At 41.4% G+C, this 22008-nt stretch overlaps 1 protein-coding gene across 2 annotated transcripts in view; it reads left to right on the top strand.

The window, feature by feature from the left end:
• The first annotated feature begins 8555 nt into the window (after positions 1 to 8555).
• MBP (myelin basic protein) overlaps positions 8556 to 22008 on the top strand; it is a 123992-nt gene continuing 110539 nt past the window's right edge. The window contains exon 1 of one of the 2 annotated variants that reach the window (XM_074146422.1): positions 8556 to 8804. The gene's annotated coding sequence lies outside the window, so the exon portion shown is untranslated. Of the gene's footprint in view, positions 8805 to 9036; positions 9212 to 22008 lie in introns of those variants that run through there. The other variant, XM_074146423.1, reaches the window with a different exon arrangement.

Raw genomic sequence — 22008 nt, 5'->3', positions numbered from 1 at the left:
GCAGATGGGAAGGAGTATAAAGAGGCGAATACTATCGGTCAGCTTGCCTGGCAGTTGTCTCAGTACACCAAGAGCTTAACCACAATCATGCTGTGGGTGGGTGTTTTTATTTGGGGAGGGAGTGAGTGGGTTTTGCATGTTGGGGGCTTTTTTGTTTGGGTTTTTTTATTGTTTTTCTTGGGCTTTTTGTGGGTTTTTTGTTGTTTGGTTTTTTTTTTTAACATACACATTATTGTAATTGAAGGTATTAAAGCAACTGGAAAGGGGATAAAGAGGTAGCTCTGCAGATGTTTGCAGGGAGAACTGAGGGCGCAGATAATCTCACAATGTCATCTCTACCTTTCCCTCTAAGGATTTGTGTCAATTTAGCAGGTTATATGCTCAATAAGCAGTTAACTGGCTTCAGAATTTCCCACTTCATACTAGACACCTACCTTCATTTTGGTGGAGTTAACTCTCCAAGAATTTTAATTGCACAATATTTTGGTAATGGGGGTGAGGTGCATGTTACCTGTAAAACTAAACATTGTAATGTAAAGAGGTGTTCAGTCTAAGGGTCTTGTGATATTAAATATATACTTGATTTAACTTGGATTGATGGGTCGTTATTGTCATCAAAATCACATTCTCCCTTAATAGTCATTCTACAGTAGAACACTTTAATATTCTTCACTCTGTAATACGTCCTTTCTGAATACATCATTTTCTCATGCTGTGAGATGCTGATACTTGATGTAAAAATTATGCACCAGCTATATTACTAATAAAAAAATACAACTATCTTCTGCTATTCTGGACAGGCGGGTGGGTCCCGTTCATGCTAATTTACAGTAGTACTTTCACAAAACTTATCTTTGAATGAAGTTCAAAATAGAACAGTAAATCATGTTGATTTCTAAGTGTAGTGAATAAAACATTCTAAAAATTCTAAATTAGAACTTTGTTTAAAATGTATCTAGAAAAACGCTTTTTATTTTGTTAACTTCTAAGGACTTTTTTTTCCCAGTGTAACTCTGTTAATGAAAATGAAGTTTCATACTAGTAACTGGAGCTTATCAGGAATGGAAAAGCTTACCAGGAATGAGATAGACTATTGCTATCTCAGAGCTGCTTATTCTTTTTCCTTCAAGAGGCAGCTTTAATATTTAAAACAACTAAATACAAAGAAGCTGTATAGTTTGCATCATGACAGAGATGAGCAAATACCCTAAAATCTATGCAGTAGTGTATTTTGGGAAACAGCTGGATGTATTTACTCTTGTTTCTAGACTGAATATAATTTTTTACAAGACATTTGCATCCAATAGACTGTGAAATACATAACAATTAGCAACAGAAAAGATCAGATACACCTGGAAGTATTGTTAGGCGGTCAACTCCACCCATTGGAAGACTTAGTTTTGGCCACTTACAAGTTCACCAAATTTCAGTTATTTGGGAAAGCAATCTATTTGGGATGTGCCCTTCCCTACCACCTCCAAAATGTTGTTTGAGCTATTTCTTACACTAGGATTGTGCAGAAAACTGCTTTCTCCATGTAAAAACAAACCAGCAAACTTAGGTTTTGCAATGTAGTTGTAAAAATCCATATGGGTTGTTAATATTTAGATCTACAATGCAGGTTAAAATGAACATCCAGTGGCCATGTCCTTCATACCTTGTATTTTTTTTTTGGCAGAGAAATGGAAATCTTAGCATAGTCAAATCTCAGGTTGATTTGAGGTGAAGTATTGGCTGTGGAGGCAAGGCAGCAATTAACCCGCTCAAGTCCCTTTGAAAGTTCCAAGATAATCCTTTATCTTCTGAATGTTTGGAGGTTGTGACTTTTCAAAGTTGAGTCTTGTAGCATTGTGACTGTAAAGAAGGTCTCCTGAAGACTGATGTATGGAAAAAAACCCATTGAAATAGTAAGAAGGGAATTGAAGACAATACTATTCAATCAATCGATCAGAAATGTGTTTACAGTGATTACTGAATATTGTATCTGCTTTAATAGATTCAGACTTCTGCATTGTTCTTATTTTCAGTCTTTTTCATAGTAAATCTCAAATAGTGGTCTTTTATTATGGTTGAATTTATTAGGTGTATAAACCTGAAGCGCTCTCTGATTGAGGTTTGAATCATTCTCTTATCTACCATCCCTGAATTTGGGGTAAACTCTAGTGTTAAGCAGTGCAGTACAGTACACACTGTAAAAGGAATGAACTACTAACTAAAAGCTTCTCTCTTTCTACTTGCTTACCTCATAGCATAAGTCAATACATACTTGTCAGTCAGATGCAATCATCAAAAATAGACATTTTCTGGCACAAACTGGGATACTATGAATGAATGAGACCCATTTCATTGCAGTGACACAACACCCTGCAAGGGTACTGTATCCTACTCTTTAAAAATAAAATGCAAGTAATTTCCTTTTGTTGTTCACCTCCACTTTGCTAACTTTAACACTTTGCAAATGTAGTCTTTGGGGGAAGGGAATGTTACACATTGACAGTGCTAGGTAAAGTCAGCAGCAGAACAGTGTCATGTGCACTTCATTAACAAACATTGCAAGCATAGTTGATAGAATTCTTTCTTATTTACATTGCAGTAGCTATTTAATCTGTTCCGACTGAAAGAAAAGATAAGAGAGTGGTTCGCACACTGCCATGTATGAAAGAGAAAAGTATTTCCCAGTGGGGAAAAAGAGAAGACAGTGCAAGCAAGTACATGCCCTATAATCGTGCACTTTGCATAGATTTACACTGGAAAATGCTTGTTGTTTTCAAATCCTTCTAGACTATGCAACAGCAAACCAGAAAAATGGCATGATTTCCTATCCTATGAAGCTGAAGCCCAGCTGCAAAATGTGATTGTTTTTGTAGCAGGAGTGGAGACAGCAAGGAGGCGAAGCCCCCAGTTCAGTTACTAGAAATGTTTGCTGGTTTTTCTACGCTCATACAGCCGCAGCTGTATTCTGGAGTATGTTTTATGTGTGAGACTGCTTGGCTTCCTCTCATTGGAAACGCGTTGAATAGCAATAAAGCAGAGCTTTGTGGATGTCTGCCCACACAGTGACTATAGATTCTTTCTTTAGCAATGGGAGAAAATGTAATAATGGCTATCAAGTTTCAAATTTAAAGAATATGTTTTACTTATTGTAAAAGTGATCTGAGCATGTCAGATGCTCCTGTAAAGACATACCGTATTTCATCTGCATTCTGTGATTTACTTTCAAAATGCAATGAATTCAAGAGCTGGGTGATCACAAATTGCATGTCATACAAATCTTAGCCTTTGCAGATTTTCATTTCAAGAATGAACACTGTAACAAAAAAAATCATACATTACCTTATATCACATATTTTAATACATCTTTTATTTCCCTTATAAAAATGAATTTGTAATTTAAAATGTCAGAATCCTATGATTATGTAAAGAATAATAAGTAAGTTATTTCATTGTAGGTGCTAAGCAATCATTCTTACTGGTAAATACACTAAATCCATTCTTATGTTCTGAATCTGTTTTTTTCCAATTACCCTTTTTTGGAAACTCTCACTTGGGGAGTTGTACATCTTTTTTAAAACTGAGGAAAAGCATTTTTCCCCTTTTTTTCATGAGGAAAAGTAAAAGGACTTCCAACTGGATAGCCCTGCATCTAACATTTGTTTCCAAGCTCAATGCAATATGCAGTGAGAGCTTTCACGTTTCTGGAATAAAGCTAATTTCTCCAAATGGCTCCCATAAACCGGTACTTCAGCGCACTGCAGGTGTTGGATTGAGAATATGGATATTGCAAATGGAGACTCAGACAGGCATTACTTCCTCTCACACTGAGCTGAGCAAGGACTGCTATCTTAAAAACATTTATATTGAAATACAGGAAGTGTTGTGTTGGTCATCCTAAGGAGAAGTCCCAGCCCTGAAGAACATGCAATCATGCAATGTAAAAGCCAAGTTGTAATTTGTGGAAAGGGGAAAATGAGAAGAACAGAGGTTCAAAGTAGATAGAATCCTGGATATATCCACTTCTGCCCCTCTTCAAGTTAGCTTTAGGTCTGCTCACAGAGGCCTTTACCACACTCCATCATGGCTTAAGAAAAAAGGAATATACATGCATCATATGTATGTACATGTCTATGTGCATGCATCTGTAAGTAATTAGTGAGAATACAGACACTTTAACTTGTGTAAGTGAAGAGGTATTTATACACAGGCTTGTTTTCCATTCATTCATTTGTAAATTAACTGCACACATCAGACATGTTTTCTCTACTGATTAAGTGCTAGCGAGAAACACAAACATGGTAATGTGCTTAATAGCATTTAAAGACATCAAATATTTTCAACTAACTTTTCCATTAGTTGCAATTTTCATGTTCAAAGAAACAGAAGAGTAAAAACTCCTTTTATCACAGGACTTTTTTGAGCACTACTGCAGCAGTACATGAGATCTGTTTGAAATCTCCTGTGAGATGATGAGTTTTACAGAAAACTGGGTTGTCAAAGGCAACAATTAGACAGAGACAAAAAACTATAAAATGGAGAAAACAAGTTTGAAAGTCTGCTATGTTCATCGTCACAGTCCTGTGCTACTACAGCCAACTGTTTCTGAGCTTTTTGATCTTTTTCGGCAAACAGGATATTGGTGGTATCATAAAAATAATGCTCATCTCTTGAAAAATGCTTTACAATTTGAAGATAAAATATTTGGCAAATTATTCTGAATAGAAATTCTTGTTTTATCATTGTTAGGTTATTTCTGCTCTGAAACATAACATCACTCAAATCTTTAAATGCCAGTATTTCTGTAAATGACTGATTTTCTTTCTTATTCAGGCAAGGATATAACATGTTATTTGCAAGGACTGTCAATATCTATTACATTGTCATTCATCCACTGCTGTCTTCATCCAGTAGAGCGTCATAATTTACCAGGAGAAAGATTTTCTTTCCAATATATATTTACAATGAGGTCATATGCCTTAATATCTATGGCTAGTAAGAAACTATGAGTTTGGACAAGAATTCTGAAGAGGGTCTGTCCCCTTGTGGCTGTAGAACACCTCGATTCTCAAGGTTCATTTAGAAAATAAAAACGCAATTATTTTAAGAGTCAAAGGCTTCAGAAACAACAGCTTTTTAACTGCCCCATCACAGGTATTTGCTGAAGAAGGACATATTTAGAACCATTTTTCTAAACATTTGGCAGACATATTCCAAAATTTAGCCACCATGACCATAGAAAAAATTCTCAGCAACTTTGGGATTCATCAGTTACTAACACAGAACTCCCAGTTTGTGACAGATCTCAGCATCTTCAGATACTGGTGTTCTGTTTCCCTATGTACGCAGTCTGAGATTACTCAAAAAAGCACTCTCTGAGATGATGCTCTTGTATTGGAGTCTTCTTGGAAAAAGAAGCGACAAGAACTTGTTCTGATTCTGCTTATAAAAGTACTGCAAGCATTGTGTTGTTATTTTCAAGGACTCATACATAATAAAAGGTTTTATGAAATGCACATCATAAAAGGTTTTATGAAGTACAGCAACCTCATAAGTCTTTATAATTAAGATTTGATTTTAAGACTTAAATGAAAGCATTATCATCTGGAGTTCACTGAAGGTCCATTCATGAAAAATTTCAAATGAGTTCATAATTGGGTCTAGATTATGTTTCCTCTGCATGTAGGGCTTGATATCATTAATCTTGCATTGGCAATCACCACTGTCTCAATGATGGTTCCTCATTAGGGCATTTTGTGATTTGCCATTTCAGTTCTTGAAAGTGAATAGCTGTCCTTTCATCTTAATTTAATAGCATCCTGTGAATTTTAATTAAATCATTCTTTGAGTTTATATCACATTGGTCTGGTTACCCGTTATGAGGCTTTCACACCCAAACTATAGTTTCCCTAGTAAGTCTAACCTATTGGCCAACCAGGTCAATTGTTTCTCATTAGGAATAATAAATGGCCAATTCTAGCACAAAAGTACATATGAAATATTGAGAAAATTCTGCTTTCCTTCCATTCCCTTTCTCTGATTTGCATAAAGGAACACTTTATACTTGACTCAAGCAATTTTCACTGGACAGTTAATTAAAAAAAATATCAAGATTAATTTCCCTGTGTTGCTTGACTTCATCCTGTTGTTTATTCAGGTAGAGCTCTTTACAGTGGCCCAAAGAGCAGGGGTGAAATAGTGTGTGGGGAATATTTGAAAAAAGAAGACGACATTTCTCTTTTCTGTTTGCAACAGGAAGCAAACAGAAGAAGAAACGATACTGGCTTTGTAGACCTGGCCACATAAGCGTTGGTACTGAACATACACGCTTGCTTTCTTCATGAAGAGTTTCCAGGAGCTGGCATTCATTAGGAACAGAATTATAAGGGCCAAATCAGAATGTCTAAATTTATAGCTACCAACACTGTCCATTGATTCTAGTGTTTTTAGAGAAGTTTAATTTTTATGAGTATATGTAAATGAGCATACTGAATCTGCATACATAGAAAAATCCTGGAACAGTAAGGGAAGCTACAAACTGAAGATGCTCAACACATTAAGAGAGAGCTGATGCAGCTATGACATGTAACACAGCTGTACAGACATTAATTTTTCAAAGTTTTTTCCACAGACTTTATGACAATCCACATTCTGCAGTTGTGACTCTCCTCTCACCTCCCACCTTTAGGCCTCAACACAGTAACTGGGCATAATTGTATGTAGACACACACAAGTATTTTTTTTTAATATATATATTAAAATGTATGATTTGCATATGCATATCTCTATGCAAAGATATGTTCACATGCGTAAGCACATGACCCACTGCCTGCAGGATAATTATTCTAGCTCAAAGCTACATGTAATATGAAAGTATGCAAGACGGGTTCTAGTCTCTTTACTATGATTTATTCATCTGCCTTCTGAATGCATAGTTAGATGAAATTTTGGATCTAATTTTTCCAAGAGATTTTATGCGAAAAAGGCAGAGATGACCACCTGAAGACTGAAATTGAGTGTTGTCTTTTCAAGCTGATAAACATTAGTTTCTTATTGTCATGCTTTTTAACAAAGTTACCATTTAAAAGTAAAAATATGCATAAAGCTTAACTATCAAACACATTTAATGTGCTCCTCAAATTCCCAAGAAAAGCATTATCTTTTTGCCAATGAAGGAGTGTGAGGAGAGTGATTCAAAGCAGTATTTTCTGTGTTGTTAATGTAAAATTCCCAGACTTTGAATTGCTCATAATGGTGATATTCTAACTATTCGTTTCCTCTGCAACCCTTCCTTCCTTCTGTGTTCTTTTAAACTCACACTCCAGCGTTTCATTTTCAGGTTTTAGCACGCTGTATGGTAGTCTTCGTACTTACAATAAAGACTACCATTGCAAACTCCTCAGTTCGCACTGTAAGGAATTACTGGTAGGATGTTCCATTCATACAAAGGAAGTACTTATCCAAATAACTGTTTATCCATAAAACATACAGTTTATAATCTAGCCCAAAATATTTCTCTAAAGCCTCCTCCATCTTCAAAGATGAATAGTAAGCCAAAAAAGATTTAAGTTATGAGGAATTAGTGGGTAGCTGACTTAATAACTCCATCTGCTGAGGTTTAAACATGATGCACTTGACAGGTGCAACAGATAAATACAGTAATCACCAATGAATCTTCCAAATAAAGTGGCTTCTTAAAAAAAAAAAAAAGCAACTCTCTTTAAATTTACTTCCTACTTTTACATTTTTTTGCACAGGATGGAAAGAAACATTACTTGCCCAAAGTATTCATAAAAGTGAACTGCCCCCCCAAAAAGCCAGATGAAATTCAAAAGGCAGTTTCTTTTCCCTCAAACCCCACACACCCCCAGCTGGGGGACTCAGCTGTGAAACTTCTGCCCAAGAAGGTGGCGAACTTTGCCCACGCCTCACGCCAAGGTGGCACCGAGTCGCGGGGCTACAGGAAGCCCATCCCATAGCGTGTGGCTCCCAGTGAAACACAGAGTTATGCCCTGTTTCACCGGTAACTCGGGCTCAGACCAGGCAAAGCCGAGTTACCTAGGCATCTGCTGTGGGTCCATGACTTTGAGTCTACAATTGCAGTTAGCGTTTATTTTTTTTATCATGCCCCCTCCCCCCGCTTCCCCAGGAACCAGATTTATTAAAATCCCACTAGGTCAAGTTATGTGGACGAGTTACCGGCCCACGGCTGTCGAGCCCCAGAGGGCAGCGAGCAGCCCGGCAGGTTACCACCACTTGCCCCTCCAGCTCCTGGTGGTCCAAGCCCACTCGTCCCCCTCCCACCCTTTACCCGGTAGTAGAGCGCTGCCCACTCCGCTCAGGCCAACGGGCTCCTCTCCCTCCTTTCCCCCCATCCCCCGGGGGGGGGTCCCTATCCCGCCCGCCTCCGCCGGCGGGGCACAGCGGGTGTCCTCGCCCGTTGCTTGTTTCTGGTGGCGGGCGGCGCGGCAGCCGGCCGGCGGTGAGCGGCTGCCGGACGCACCTCCCGCCCAGGTACCGGGCCCGCCGCCGCCGCGCTTTCAAGGGAAGCGGGGGGTGGTGGTGGTGTGTGTGTGTGTGCGTGCAGGAAAAAGCAAGCCAACAAACGGCAACGCGCCAACACGGAGTGGGGGGAGCTCCGCGCTCGGCGGCGGGAGGGAGCCAGGCGCGATCCCGAGGTTTCTTCCCCCTAGCTCCAACCCTGCCTCTCCCGGTGGGTGGCGGGGACGGGGGGGGAGTGCTGCCCGCTCGCACCTCGGCTGCCCCCGCTGCATGCAGCCGCCGGAGCGCCGCAGCCCAGGAGGACACGCTGGGTGCGTTCTGATTTATTCCTTTCTTTTTATTATTATTTTATGGCGGGGGGGGGTGGGTGTATTTTCTTTCTCTCTGGGTGGCTTCGCAGAGGGGAGCCGTTTAGAGAGGGCAGCTGGGCAGCCCGGGGGGCGAGCGGGCCCCCCTCCCTCCAGTCCCCGTCCCTGCCGGCGCCTCTGGGGCCGTGCCCGCCCCGCACGCCGGGCTCCGCCGTGGTGGTTGTTGTTGTGCTCCGGGGAAGGAGGCGGTAAAGCCAGCGGTTCACCCGGGGCGGGGGGGGCAGGGGGGGTAGCGTTTCGACTCGCTTCTCTTCCTCCTTGCCGCCTGCGCCTCCCCCTCGGCGGGGCGGCGGTGGGGGGCTCGTCGGGACACACCTGGAGCAGGTGGCGCCGGCAACAGACGGGCAGCGGTAAGGTGGCCCCCGGGCTCCCTCCTCCCTATGATTCCGCCTCCGGGACGGGTACCCCGCCGCCAGGGCGAGCGGCGCTCGGGGCTGAGCCGCCCGCCGAGGGGGCAGCCGCCGGGGCCGGGACCGGGGCGTTACACAACCGGGCGGGGGGCGGGAGGACGGCGGACCAGGGGGGCACAGCCTGTGGCGGCCCGGCCGGCAGCGGGAGGCCCAAACTCGGTACCGTGGGCTTCCGGTTTCACATCGTGGCCGTGCCCGGACTTTTAAACAGAAACGGCCAACTTCTCCTTTTTATTCGGTGTTGGGTTTTTTTGTTTGTTTGTTTGTTTTTTACCTCAGGGAGGGCAAAGCCTCGCCACAGGCGCTGGCGGGCAGCGGAGGAGCGGGGCAGGTGCTGCCCCCGCCGCCATCCCACCGGCTGCTTCCCCCCCGCCCCGCTCCGTGCCTCCCCGGGCACTCACCGGCCCTTGCCGGGCGTGATTCCCCGTGAAGTTCCTGTGAGGAAAGTGTCCCGTGAGGAAAGCCTGAAGTGCGCCGGGCGGCGGGGACAGGGTTGCGGCCCAGGTGCCGCGGTGGCCCTTCCCGCCCCCGGCTCCTGTCAGCGCCTCCCGCGGGTCCCCGCCGCCGCCGCCGCCACCACCTCCTCCTCTTCCTCCTCCTCCTTCCCTCTCTTACCGGCTTGGCTCGGGGCCGCCGTCCCTTTCGGTGCGCGTCCTCAGCGGTGCGGTTGCTGGTGGAGGGTTTGGCGGCGTTTAAAATAAGCCTGGGTGCGCGGTGGGCTGCGGTGGTCAGGGTTTCTCCCTCTGCTCGTGGGTTTTGTCGCTGCGGGGCTTGTCTTGGGAAGGATGCAAACATGTATTTTTGTAATTTTAGGTAGGTCAGTCGCGCTAAGGTTTCCTGTGGGCATCGCGTTTGTCCTTCAGGATATTGGATGCTACGTTTGGAGGAATGTTGATTTAAAAACAAAAAAAAGATACGAAGAAACTGTGAAAATAAAGGCTTTCTTGTGGAGAAACTGAAGTTTTCCCCCTTTTTAGTGGTGACCAGAATTGAGTCTCAGGTGATCAAGAGTGACAGCATGTAATTTACACTGCTTTATTTCTGTTATATCGGCTAATTATTCTTTAAAAGCTGAGATTAGTAAGTGGGACTTTCTGTCTGTGGGGTACTGCTAGTTCACAGGCACAAACAAGTTAACCTGTAGACTGTGGGGCGATTGTGTATAAAGGCTTGAAATACCTGGCTGGAAGGATGATGAAGCGCTCCCTGTCAGTCAAGGTAAATAATAACAGAGTAAGAGACACTCTTGGTTTATGTTAATGATTTCATTACTGTTGGTAGTTGAGTAGGAAACAGTTCTCTAAAGTCTTTAAATGGCCTTAGAGCAGTGAGTGATAACTGGTATGAGTCTGTCAAAGCTCTCAAGCATCATGGATTATTACGCTTTTTGCATTTTACATGAGCTCTGCCTGTATGCATTCTGAATTATTCTAAAGAGCACCCCTGAGAACATTAAAAATGCCGTACCGGCATATACCGAAGTTTCTATTGGCAGCAGCCAAGAGTTAGGTGCCCGGATAGGACCATGCTAGGGAAAGCTTGCAGTGATGCTTCCCCAGGGCATGCTCTCCAGGCAGCTGTGGCTGAAGGATTCCCTTGGAGAGAAGTGTTGCCTTTGTGCTTGACAGATACAAAGTTTGTTGTTTTGTTTTGTTTTGTTTTTTTTCCCCTTTGATCTTATATAGTAGCTTTTGAAGCCATGTAGACTTTTAGTAAGATAATAGAAAGGTATCTGAGGAAATAGGTAACCAGATGGAGTGTTTTACAGATGTTATTGATCACCAATAGGATGGTCAAAGGGCAATTTCTAGTTTGCAAAGGCCCATGCATGTAAGTATATTAATGGATATAATTTTCCAAGCGATATTCACATATTAGGCTCTGAGACAATCCATCTAAAATAAAGCTTGATATTTATAATGAGAAAAAAAAAAGTGTTATGCTCTTTGAATGTATCCTGATGAAAGGGATTCAAATTCATTTTCGCTAAACTGGGAGGAAGTAATGAATAAAATGTAACGTTTTGTCGGCTTCACCGGATTTATAATAAGTAGAGAATTAAGAACAGTAATTGAGGATTTATACCATGCTGTACAACTAAAAAGTGTACACAAACTTTCAAAGCCCCTGTTCTGTAGTGATAATTACTATGGATGAGGTAGTGAATGTTAGTCATTATTGTAGTGACAAATTTTGTCCCACTGCAGACCCTCTACTTTATGAAATTGGAGCACATTACTTTAAGCAACTGAAAATATTAAACTATGTTTATTTTGTGCATTCATGAAAATTTTCATGACAAAATTGCTCATGCATTGGGCTTTATTCCTCATAAAGTCAGCTCCCATATGAGAGATTTCTAGTCAGCTAAGGCCTTACATCCTTTTTAAAGACAAGCTTGCCAGAATTATCAAAATCATGGACTCAAAATATCCTGCACGTGCACAGAAGGATTATATCTGTTTTCAAGGCATGGCAACAACTAAGTCTTGACATTGGTCACCTTGTGAATAGGTACCATATTTGGGACACGCTTCCAGCTCTTTCCAGTTCTGAGAGTTTGAGAAGATGAGTGTCAGTGGTGTGCTGGATTACAAATGAAGGTACGTGGAATGGTAATGGTAGGATTAGGCAAGAGAGCAACCTATCCTAGGGGAATGCCGGTGTTCTCTTTCGGTGTTGCCTGGAGAAACACGGAATTTGGAAAATAGATGCTTGAGTCTCAGTACCACTGCTTATGCACAAACTTCCTATTTGCTCTTTTTGTGATGGTTTTATTCAGTACTCGATATAAATTACCCATATGGTTGAAATAGCCACTTTATTCCAGCCAGTTATTTATCCCATCAAATAGAACATATCATTATAGTTTAGGCTCTAATTGCTCTGCTACATGATTGTTATGACTAAAGAAACACTTTCATTGTAAACTGTTAAGAGAAGGCAAATTAAACTGAAATCCATGTCTCATACTTGCAGCACAAGTAGCAAAAGTTGTTGCGTACAAAATGGTATGCTACCCGTTTTCTGTCAACTTCTTACCTGCCAAAAGGATGGGCTGTGAAAATAGCTGAGTGCTCATATATTAGAACCTGGGCAGTTTAGTTCAAATTTCTACTTAGCAGAACTAAATTGATTTAACTTACATGAGAACATAACGATTTTTGACAGTCAACACAACATATGGACTAATGTGGATGAAATCTAATATTCCTTGGCTAAAACACTGAAAGCACAACCAGTGTTTACTGTGGGAGAAGGCTGGAAAGTTTGCAGTGTAGGACTGCTCTTGCATGCCGGTTTAAAGTGTAAACTCTTGTCATGGATTAAAGGATAGCGCAGTCTTCTGGATCACTGGTGAGGTGCCCAGTCCTGTGGCGTTTAATTACCTGAATAATTTCTCTCTTGGGCAAGATGTCACGTTGAAGCTGTGATCCGTGTTTTCTGTGGTGAGTCTCTTGCTTAAATAAATGGCACCAGTGATGAACAGCAGTAGGTCAGGAACTTTTAGATGCAGTTTTGAATAGAGCCAGTTGATAGTCTTTTATAAAACAGGTGTTTTGGGGGTTTCTTTAAAATGCTCTGTTGCAGATGGAAAAAGAAAAAGCCATTACAATTTTCCAGAATTGTTACATGCTTCCAAGAAAAAATCAGCAGGACACTGGCATTTCTGAAGCAGCTTGAATTTATATGTATTAAAAAAAAAAGTTAGCTACCAATGGAAGAAGAATCAGAAAAAGGATACATGCTTTAGAGCTCAGCTGTTCAAATAACTTGTACAACTGGAGTTTTGAACAGATAACACTAAGCTCCAGTACTTTTGCATATTACTGCTGTTAATATCCATTTTCTGGGGCACCCAGCTTTCTGCACAAACTGCTTACTTTGGACCTAATGAGGTAATCGGTCTAAAATGAACAAGCAGGTCTCTGAGAGACCGGTCCAGTTGCCAAAGGCAGTGGCTGACTTCAGTGGAGATTACATTAGAGCTATATTACTGTAGCCATCAGTCATAGTTCTGGGTCTCGCTGTACTAATTGTTGTGCAGGCAGATTGTTCTCACCCCAGTGAGACAACATGTGAATGCTGCATCGAGCTAACAGAGCACAATATGGTAACGCTGACTAGGTCTTAAATGGAAATAACACAATCGAAATCTAGTCCTCTAGGGGTTTCGCCCACCTGAGAATTTAGACAAAATGTTCTTAGTTATGCTTAGCACTGTAGAATTAGCTGTGGTTGGAAAGAGTTGCATGAAACTTCATTGGCGGCTCTTCCCTAGAGAGACAATGATAGTGTCTAATCTTGCATATTCAGTGACATTAAATAAAGGCTATGTCACGCTCAGTTTTAGATTTTCTTTACTTAATCATCTCACTTAATCACTATGGATTTTCTGTATGTGTTTCTCTGGTTATTTTCATACTCTAGTAGCATGTGAAGAAATTTCTGTCTCCTACTATCTAATCATCATGCAAATATCAAATGTAGTCCTGGTTGAATCTTTGCGTCACATGGGCTTTTGGGTATAGTAGTAAATACTTTTGATGTTAATTATTTAAATGATTAGCAATTTCACTAACTTTTCTTAAGAGCAAATTGTACTTACGTTTTCTTGCTTTGCCAGCTGTTTTCAGCATTTGACTTTTGTGGTTGGTTTTTTTTTTTAAAGAAATTTTCTTGATGTCCAGGAGATATCAATCACTCATCTCATTTTTTACATGTCATCTTCTTAGTTGAGAGGTTTGTAGAGACTGACCCTTCCATAAAAGGTTGATGATTCTGGGTTTAACTTTTCCATAGAGACTGACATGCAACTTCCTATATTTTCTTTAAAGGATTCAGAATCTATTATGAACAATGTTTCGTGGTTAAAGAGTTTCTAAATAGCAGATACTTAAACACTTCCTGAAAACAGTATTTGGATTTTAATGTTCCGGGTTTCTCATATTTGGAAAAAAGCTTTGTGCTTCTTAAAATGCTCAGTTAAAAATAATGGGAGAACTGTTTGGTTAATATAAAGTGAGATCGTTCCTATGAGGCTTCTTGCATCAGTCGCAGTAACTGTGAAGTCCCAGCTCTGTTGCTTGGAATAGCTGTAAATCTTGGACATAGCCCAGGAAAACCCACGCAAAGGGCAAGTGAGAGAAAAACAAGAAATAACATGGAAATTTCCAGCCAGTTTTTTTTCTTCTGTCCTGAAGTGATTTTGAAATAACTCAGTAGGGACGTTAGTTTTCTAAATCTTTGCTTCACTATGTGCTTTTTTTTTTTCCCCTGAAGCTTTTATGAGGCCTTTCAAAGGGCAGGAACAAGCAAAGTAATAAAACCTCTGAATTGATCAATCTTTTCAGATATCTGGTAGTTAGTTTTTTTTTTTTTTTTTTAATACACACCATTCCTTAAATTAATTCAGGTATGTAGTGTAGTTTTTATATGTTTACCTGGTGCTTTATCTTTGGCTTCTGCTGAAGAGTTGAAGTCTCTGGATCACAAGTGAAAATAGGTTTGTTCTTAGCCTACTACTTATTTAGAAATCACAAAATTTAGGTAAAACAATGCAGTTGGACAAGTTATAGCTATCTTTGGAATTCAGACACTTGAAAAAAGAGGCTTGGCAGCGTACTGACAGACACACATAAAGCTGTTCTGGAGAAAGTTTATGTACCGTTTACAACCCTTGGATCTGCTCTTAATGTTTGCTTTTAATCCTTGACTTCCTGGAAGAGATTTTTCAAGAATTCAGGAGAAGGAGCATAGTAATCAAAGATACTGATATGTTCATCACACCTGGCTGCATTTTTGAGTTAGTTCTCTTGATTGTGGTCTTGTGAATACACATGCAAAACGATAAAACCTGATGGTTATTTGTGATGGATTAGGTTTGATTGAGGACTTGTATAGTGCAACAGCAGCCTACCATCTCAATAGTAATGTATGCGTTCTCCACAGATTCAAAAAGCCTTGAAGTATAAGTGTTCTGTAGTTGTCAGTGTCCTGCCATCTTTTTTTTTTTTTCCCTGGTTATAAATTGGGCCACGATAGTTTGCAGATTAGAAGGCAATAGCATATTCTGGGTATCCACGGACCTTTCAGAGGACAGGGTATAGCTCCTTCTTCTGTTGTGTCTAGGGATCTACTGTCAACCCTGTCTGGGCATGGTATTGCCAAAGTGTGATATGGTGGTAAGAAGCCAACTTGGAGTAAGTTTGTCTTGGGACATAAGGTGTTTCACTGGTAAAAATGTCACAGTAAAATCGTAGTTTCCAATGTGACGATAGCCTCAGAGGCCTAAGGAGGGTTTTCCTGTACCTTCTGCTTAGCGTCAACATTCATAGTTTTCCTTGATAGATTTCAGATAGATGTACTGAAGTAAGGTAGAGTGACTTCAGATTGGTGATGCAGGTTGAGTGCATTCAGTGGTAGAGATGGTCTTTGCTGTCTCCTCAAATTTGCTTCCTCACCAACCTAACTATCACCTCTACCTTGTCTGCTGCAACTGACCAAATCTCACTCATTCCTCAGCCTTTGTATAGGCTGGGTTATTGCCTTGATGAAGGTACAGCCTAGAATATTTTTTTGTAATGCAGCAAGTCTGCAGATCCCAGTGACAGTTGATACTGTCCTATGGCCTTAAAATCTCTGTGTAAACCTGAGTGTCATCAACATATCCCTGGCTCACAGCCATTTTCTTCTGACTAATACATTTAATATGTATTTAGAACTTCTACTGACTTCCCATAGTACCCACTCCCAGGAAGTGTTCCTGGAGTCCATGACAAATTCCTTGAGTAACCTAGATTCTCAGCTCATCTCAGAAGAGACTCATCAGCTTCTGGGATCACAATTAAGTGCACAATATGTCATGGTTAATAGCAAAACATTGCTTTATGGTGTTGTGTAATGTATTGTAATGCTTTTCACTTATCTTTCTCCATCATTGTTATTTCCCAGATGTCAGCATCCCTCTTCTCTTCTGATTCTAAAAAAAAAATCAGTCCTTAGTTAAACTCTGTTGTCAAATCTTGTTAATTCTCTGGATGAAGAGTAGTGTTGGAACATCATCTTAAAAGCTAGCATAGGCAGAGCTTGCAGGGATTAAAATAAAATCATATACTTGTCCGTTTGAGTGTTAAGAAGGTACAGAAGCAATTAGGATGGGTTTGTGCATCCACTGTCTTTCTGTGTGAAGGACAGCTCCACTACTTTGTGTCTGGAAAGGACCTGTTACAGTGAAAACTATGGCAGCAAAGACTGAAGCCAGATCAAGGAAAATAATTGGCCGATGTTTTCAGCAGATCTGTGGTATCATGTAAAATACTGATGAAACAAAATAAAGCAGTAACTTTGGAGAGTGATGTGTTCCTCGAAGCTTTATCCATAAAGAGTGATACAATCCTTATAATATGAAACTTTCTGCCCTTTATTGTGTTGCATTCGTTGTGTTTTGACAGCTCACATCATTCTAGAGAGCTAAAACAGGAGCAAAAACCAGAATCCCCAAAATACTAAAATACACTGTCAGGTTACACAGTGATCCCATTTTAGTTTGGCTTTTTAGTGAAATGGTCACTGAAAAGTACTCAGCAAGTTAATTCTAGGCATTTTCATCTCTAGATTGCGCAGTTAAAAGGAAAAAACCACAAAGCGTGAAAGGCTGACCAAAGACAATGGTGCCCTGTTGTGGAAATGGTTGCCTGGAGTGCTTCATCTATCAGCAAAATAGGTGATAGCAAAGATGGGCAGAACCTATTAATATTTCTTAAGTCAGCCTTGGTGTCAACTCTCCCTTTGTTTTTGTGAAAGTAGGAAGAAGATAAAGTAGTGATGTTTTATTAATGGGTTTTTTTTGTGTTTTGGTTTTTTTTTTGTGGGGGTTATTTTTTTTTTTTTTACCTTAATATATGTGCTCAAGTAATTGGGACTGACTTAGAGGAAAACAATTGCAATTATCTTTTACCTTGGCTCTTGTTGGGCGTTTTACACCTCGACTCTTTCCCCAAATGGTGGAAGTTACTATATTGAGGGATATCTTACTAAACGAAGTGTATAGCTTCTACAAATAGAAACTCTCTGGCTTGGTTTTTCGCAATCTTTTATCTGTACTATTACTTTGCCCTGACTTGTTTGTGGAAAAGAGAGAACTATAAGCTTCTGCGTAGCTTTCATCAGCACAGTCTGACTCAGCACTGTTTACCTGGAGGGTAGGCAATAATTTGGCTTTGGTTTTGTTTTTCAGAAAGATACTCTTGTCAAATGGGAAAGAATCTGTAATAGGATCCCAGGGAAAAATTGTTGTTGTTTTAATGGCAATTTTAGTAGGTGCTCTTCAACCAAATGCAGGATTGTTGGTGTTGAAAATGTTCATCTGAAATTTTGGCTGACTTGTATAGTGGATTGCTAAATGTTCTATTCTCCTCCTCTTGTGGTAAAAAGCTTTTTATGTGGTGTGGTTATTGGGTTTTGGTTTTTTTTCATTTTTATTGTTTTCTTAATTCTAACCCCTGAATGCCACAGCCTTCTTTATCAATGAAAACAGTATTTGAAGAAATTTGGTTCCAACTCAAGGCTAGAGTTGTAGCTACAAGTCATAATTCTATGTGCCCCTGGAAAGTGTGAGGAAATGTTGCAAAATACCTCTCATTACTTCTAATTGGCCTTTTATTGCAAACGGTTTGTACATTTCATCTCTGTGAGTAATATTTTGTCCAACTACTAGGCCTTAGTGAAAAGGGTAAAATATACCTACCACAAACAGCATATAGCAGCAACAAAAGTGTGCTCTGTGGCTGAATGCAGTTATCTGGTACAATGCTGAGTAGCATCATACTTGGAATTCTTAACTGCGGTTTATATTCTACCGTTAGGGACTGTTCTATCAGCCATGAAGTTTATGTTGTGCCTGTAGTCTCTTCGTGTTTATAATTAGCTTTTGGTTTTGGTGGCTTCTCTCCCATAGCGGCTGTGCTACTAAGTGAATTAGGATTAATTGTGGTTGAGGTTGTTCAGTCTTCCTGGCTCAGTGAGTTAAGGAGCGTTGTAGAGGCTTTTGAAGGACATGTTCTGTGGGGCCCTCATCAGGCACATGACTAAATACATGCATACGCAGTTCTTTTGATCTGCGTAAGTGCATACAATTTGGAGAATAATGAAGGCATTCAATTTACTGCACATACATAGATCACTTGTACAACATGTTTTGAGTATGCCAGAAGTTTCTCCTGTCTTCCTGGTTGCATTGCGCCTAAATGTGCATGCTCTGATTAACATACGTACACAATTCCAGCAGATTTGTAGACTCATTCAGCTTAGAAGAGGCTTCGAGAGGTCTCCAATCCATCCTTCTGCCTGAAGTGGGGTCATGTACCAAATCAGACCAGGTTACGTAGGGCTTTGTTTGGTTGGATCTTGGAAAGCTGCAAGGACAGATATTCTGCTATATTTTGGGGCATCTGTTCCAATGCTTGATTATGCTCATAGTGTATTTTTTCCCCCTTATATCTAAAGGTTTCGGTTGACATCATTCTCCCCCCACCATGCACCATGGTAAAAAGCCTGGCTCCACCTTTTCGGTAATCTAATCTTAAATATTGTAAAGCCACTATTAGATGCTCCAAAACCTCTTCAGGCAGAAATATCCCAGTGTCTTCAGCCTCTCCTCACAGGGCACGTGCTCCAGCCACCAACTGTCTTTGTGGCCTTTCACTGAACTTGCTCCGGTTGACTGATGCTTCATACTGGGGATCCAAAAGTAGAGCCAGTAGTCCAGATACCTAAGTAATGGGTGGTACATGAAGTAGAACAATTGCTTCCCTCAGTCCACTGACTGTGCTTCTGTTGCTGGATCCCAGAATATTGTTAGCTCCCATCGCTGCCAGGTGGGCTGCTGATTTGTGTCTCACCTACTGTCCTCCAGAACCCGCAGGTCCTTTTCAGCAGACCTGCTTGCTACTAACTTAATCCTCAGGCTGTGCTCTTGTAAGGTTTCTGTTGGCTCATTCCTCAAGCCTAAGTCAGTCCCTGCCCATGGCAGGGGAGTTGGAACTGGATGATCTTTAAGGTCCCTTCCAACCCAAACCATTCTGTGATTCTATGAATGGCAATCCTGCCTTCCGGTACATCAGCTACACCCCTACATCTGGTGTCGCCTGCAGACTTGCTGAGGGTATGTTTTGTACGTTCTGCTGGGTTACTGTTAAAGATACTAAACAGGATAGTGCCCCTAACCTATCTACTTGTAACCAGATTATGGGTAGATTGGGAACCATTAACAGCTACTCTTCAAGCCTGATGATAGAGACGGGTTTTTATCATCTACTGGTCTACCTATCTAGACTGTAACTTACATCAGGTTAGGTGCAAGGATACTGTGGGAGACAGTGTTGAAAGTCTTGTTAAAATCAAGGTAGGTGACACCACTGATCTCTCATCTGCAAATCCCATGAGTTTACGACAGAGGACAATCACATTGATCAGGCCTTGTTTAACCTTGGTAAATCCATGCTGTTGATTCCCAGTCACCACCTTCTTCATATGCCCAAAAATGACATCCAGGTGGGCATATGGAATTGGCTGGATGGTCGCACCCAGAGGGTGGTACTCAATGGCTTTAAGTCCAGATGGAGAGCAGTGACAAGTGGTGTCCCTGAAGGGTCCATGCTGGGACTGGTACTGTTTAACATTTTTATCAACGACATAGAGGGATTGAGAGCACCATCAGCAAGTTTGCAGATGACACCAAGCTGTGTGGTGTTGTCGATACACCGGAGGGATGGGATGTCATCCAGAGGGACCTGGACAGGCTGGAGAGGTGGGCCCAGATGAACGTCATGAGGTTCAACAAAAGCAAGTGCAGGGTTCTGCACCTGGGCTGAAACAATCCTCAGTATAAATACAGACTGGGGGATGAGGTATTAGAAAGCAGCCCTGAGGAAAGGGACTTGGGGGTGCTGATGGACGAGAAGCTGGACATGAGCAGGCAATGTGCACTCGCAGCCCGGAAGGCCAATCACATCCTGGGCTGCATCAAAAGAAGTGTTGCCAGCAGATCCAGAGAGGTGATTCTGCCACTTTGCTCTGGTGAGACCTCACCTGGAGTACTGTGTGCGGGTCTGGAGCACTCAATATAGAAAGGACATGGACCTGATGGAGCGGGTCCAGAGGAGGGAGACTAAAAAGATCAGGGGGTTGGAGCACCTCTCCTATGAGGACAGACTGAGGGAGCTGGGGTTGTTCAGCCTGGAGAAGAGGAGGCTCCGGGGTGACCTCATAGCAGCCTTCCAGTACCTGAGGGGGGCCTACAGGAAGGCTGGGGAGGGTCTGTTTACAAAGGCCTGCAGTGACAGGACGAGGGGCAATGGTTTTAAGTTGGAGAAGGGGAGATTTAGATTGGATATTAGGAAAAAGTTCTTTACCATGAGGGTGGTGGAACACTGGAACAGGTTGCCCAGGGAGGTGGTTGAGGCCCCTTCCCTTGAGATATTCAAGGTGAAGCTCAACGAGGCCCTGGGCAACCTGGTCTAGCTGGGGGTGTCCCTGCTGACTGCGGGAAGGTTGGACTAGATGACCTTTGGAGGTCCCTTCCGGCCTGGACCAATCTATGAATCTATGTCTGAACATACCATGGGAGTAGATTATCAAACAATGACAGTAGGCTGGACCATGATGCTTTCTTTCCCAGTGATCCCTCAGACTTGGTAACCTGTGCAAAATCCCTTTCCTGCTCTTCTTTTCTGGATGCCTAGTTGTTGTCCATCTGTAGGTGACTGAGAGCATGCTGGTCACAGGATGGAGCACCTGCATCTTGGGAATGTGGTGCTGAATGAGTTGGGACTTCATGTGACCTGGGGGAACAAGCCTGTTAGGAACAGGATAGAGTGAGTCTTGTTCCCTGCGTGTGAGGAATTTGTGAGAGAGGAAGGTGGCAGCAAAAGTGACAGTAAGTTTAATATTATATTGGTTTGATCATTGTATTGGTGATTTGCTTGTAGCCAGTGGGCTTTGTCTTAGATTCTCTTTTGTATTTAATTATGTCGATAATCTTGCCATTAGCTTGGTAATAACAAGAAATACATATGCAGGTATCAGTGAGAGGGCATCTGAAAAATCTTTATTTGAATTCTAATATGCATTTAAAGCTAAAGCTTCTTTTTTTGGTGGTTGGTTGTTCGGGGTTTGTTGTTGTTGTTGCTAATATGAATTTAAAACTTCTCCAGTCATGTGGTGGCTTTTTTTCTTCTAATCACCATTTTGATATTCTCTTATTACTCGTAATTTTTTAGGTGGTCTTTGGAAAACACCGCTGACCCTCAAATGCAGTAAGACACGCAGTAAAACTAGGACTTGCTTGATTTGCACATAGTAAGAAGCAAACAAACACTTATTGGGGAATTTAGTATTTCTCAGATCTTATCATTGGCACCACATGACTTACTGGTTTAGACTGGTTTAATTTTCCAACTTTTTCTGTTACTGATAAACAATGATTACTCTGTGTAGTTCATCACGTATCAAAATAATTTGTCATGTGATGATAGTGGTCCTTAGCTTCATACTGTACAGAACTATACATTATGGTTTAGGTATTCATTTTTACTCACTGTGTTATTATTTAGGATCTGAAAAACCTCTTGGGAATAAAGTTATAAATATGTTTAACAAAATGTTTTTCCAGGACCAGTAGCTGAACTGGATGTAAGAGTTACATTTTACAGTTTAGAAATGTTCTAGTAACAATC

The sequence above is a fragment of the Numenius arquata genome, chromosome 4 (genome assembly GCF_964106895.1).
Source record: "Numenius arquata chromosome 4, bNumArq3.hap1.1, whole genome shotgun sequence".
Classification (NCBI taxonomy): Eukaryota; Metazoa; Chordata; class Aves; order Charadriiformes; family Scolopacidae; genus Numenius; species Numenius arquata.
Note: the sequence above shows the minus strand (reverse complement) of the source record. Positions and strands in the feature narration are given on the sequence as shown.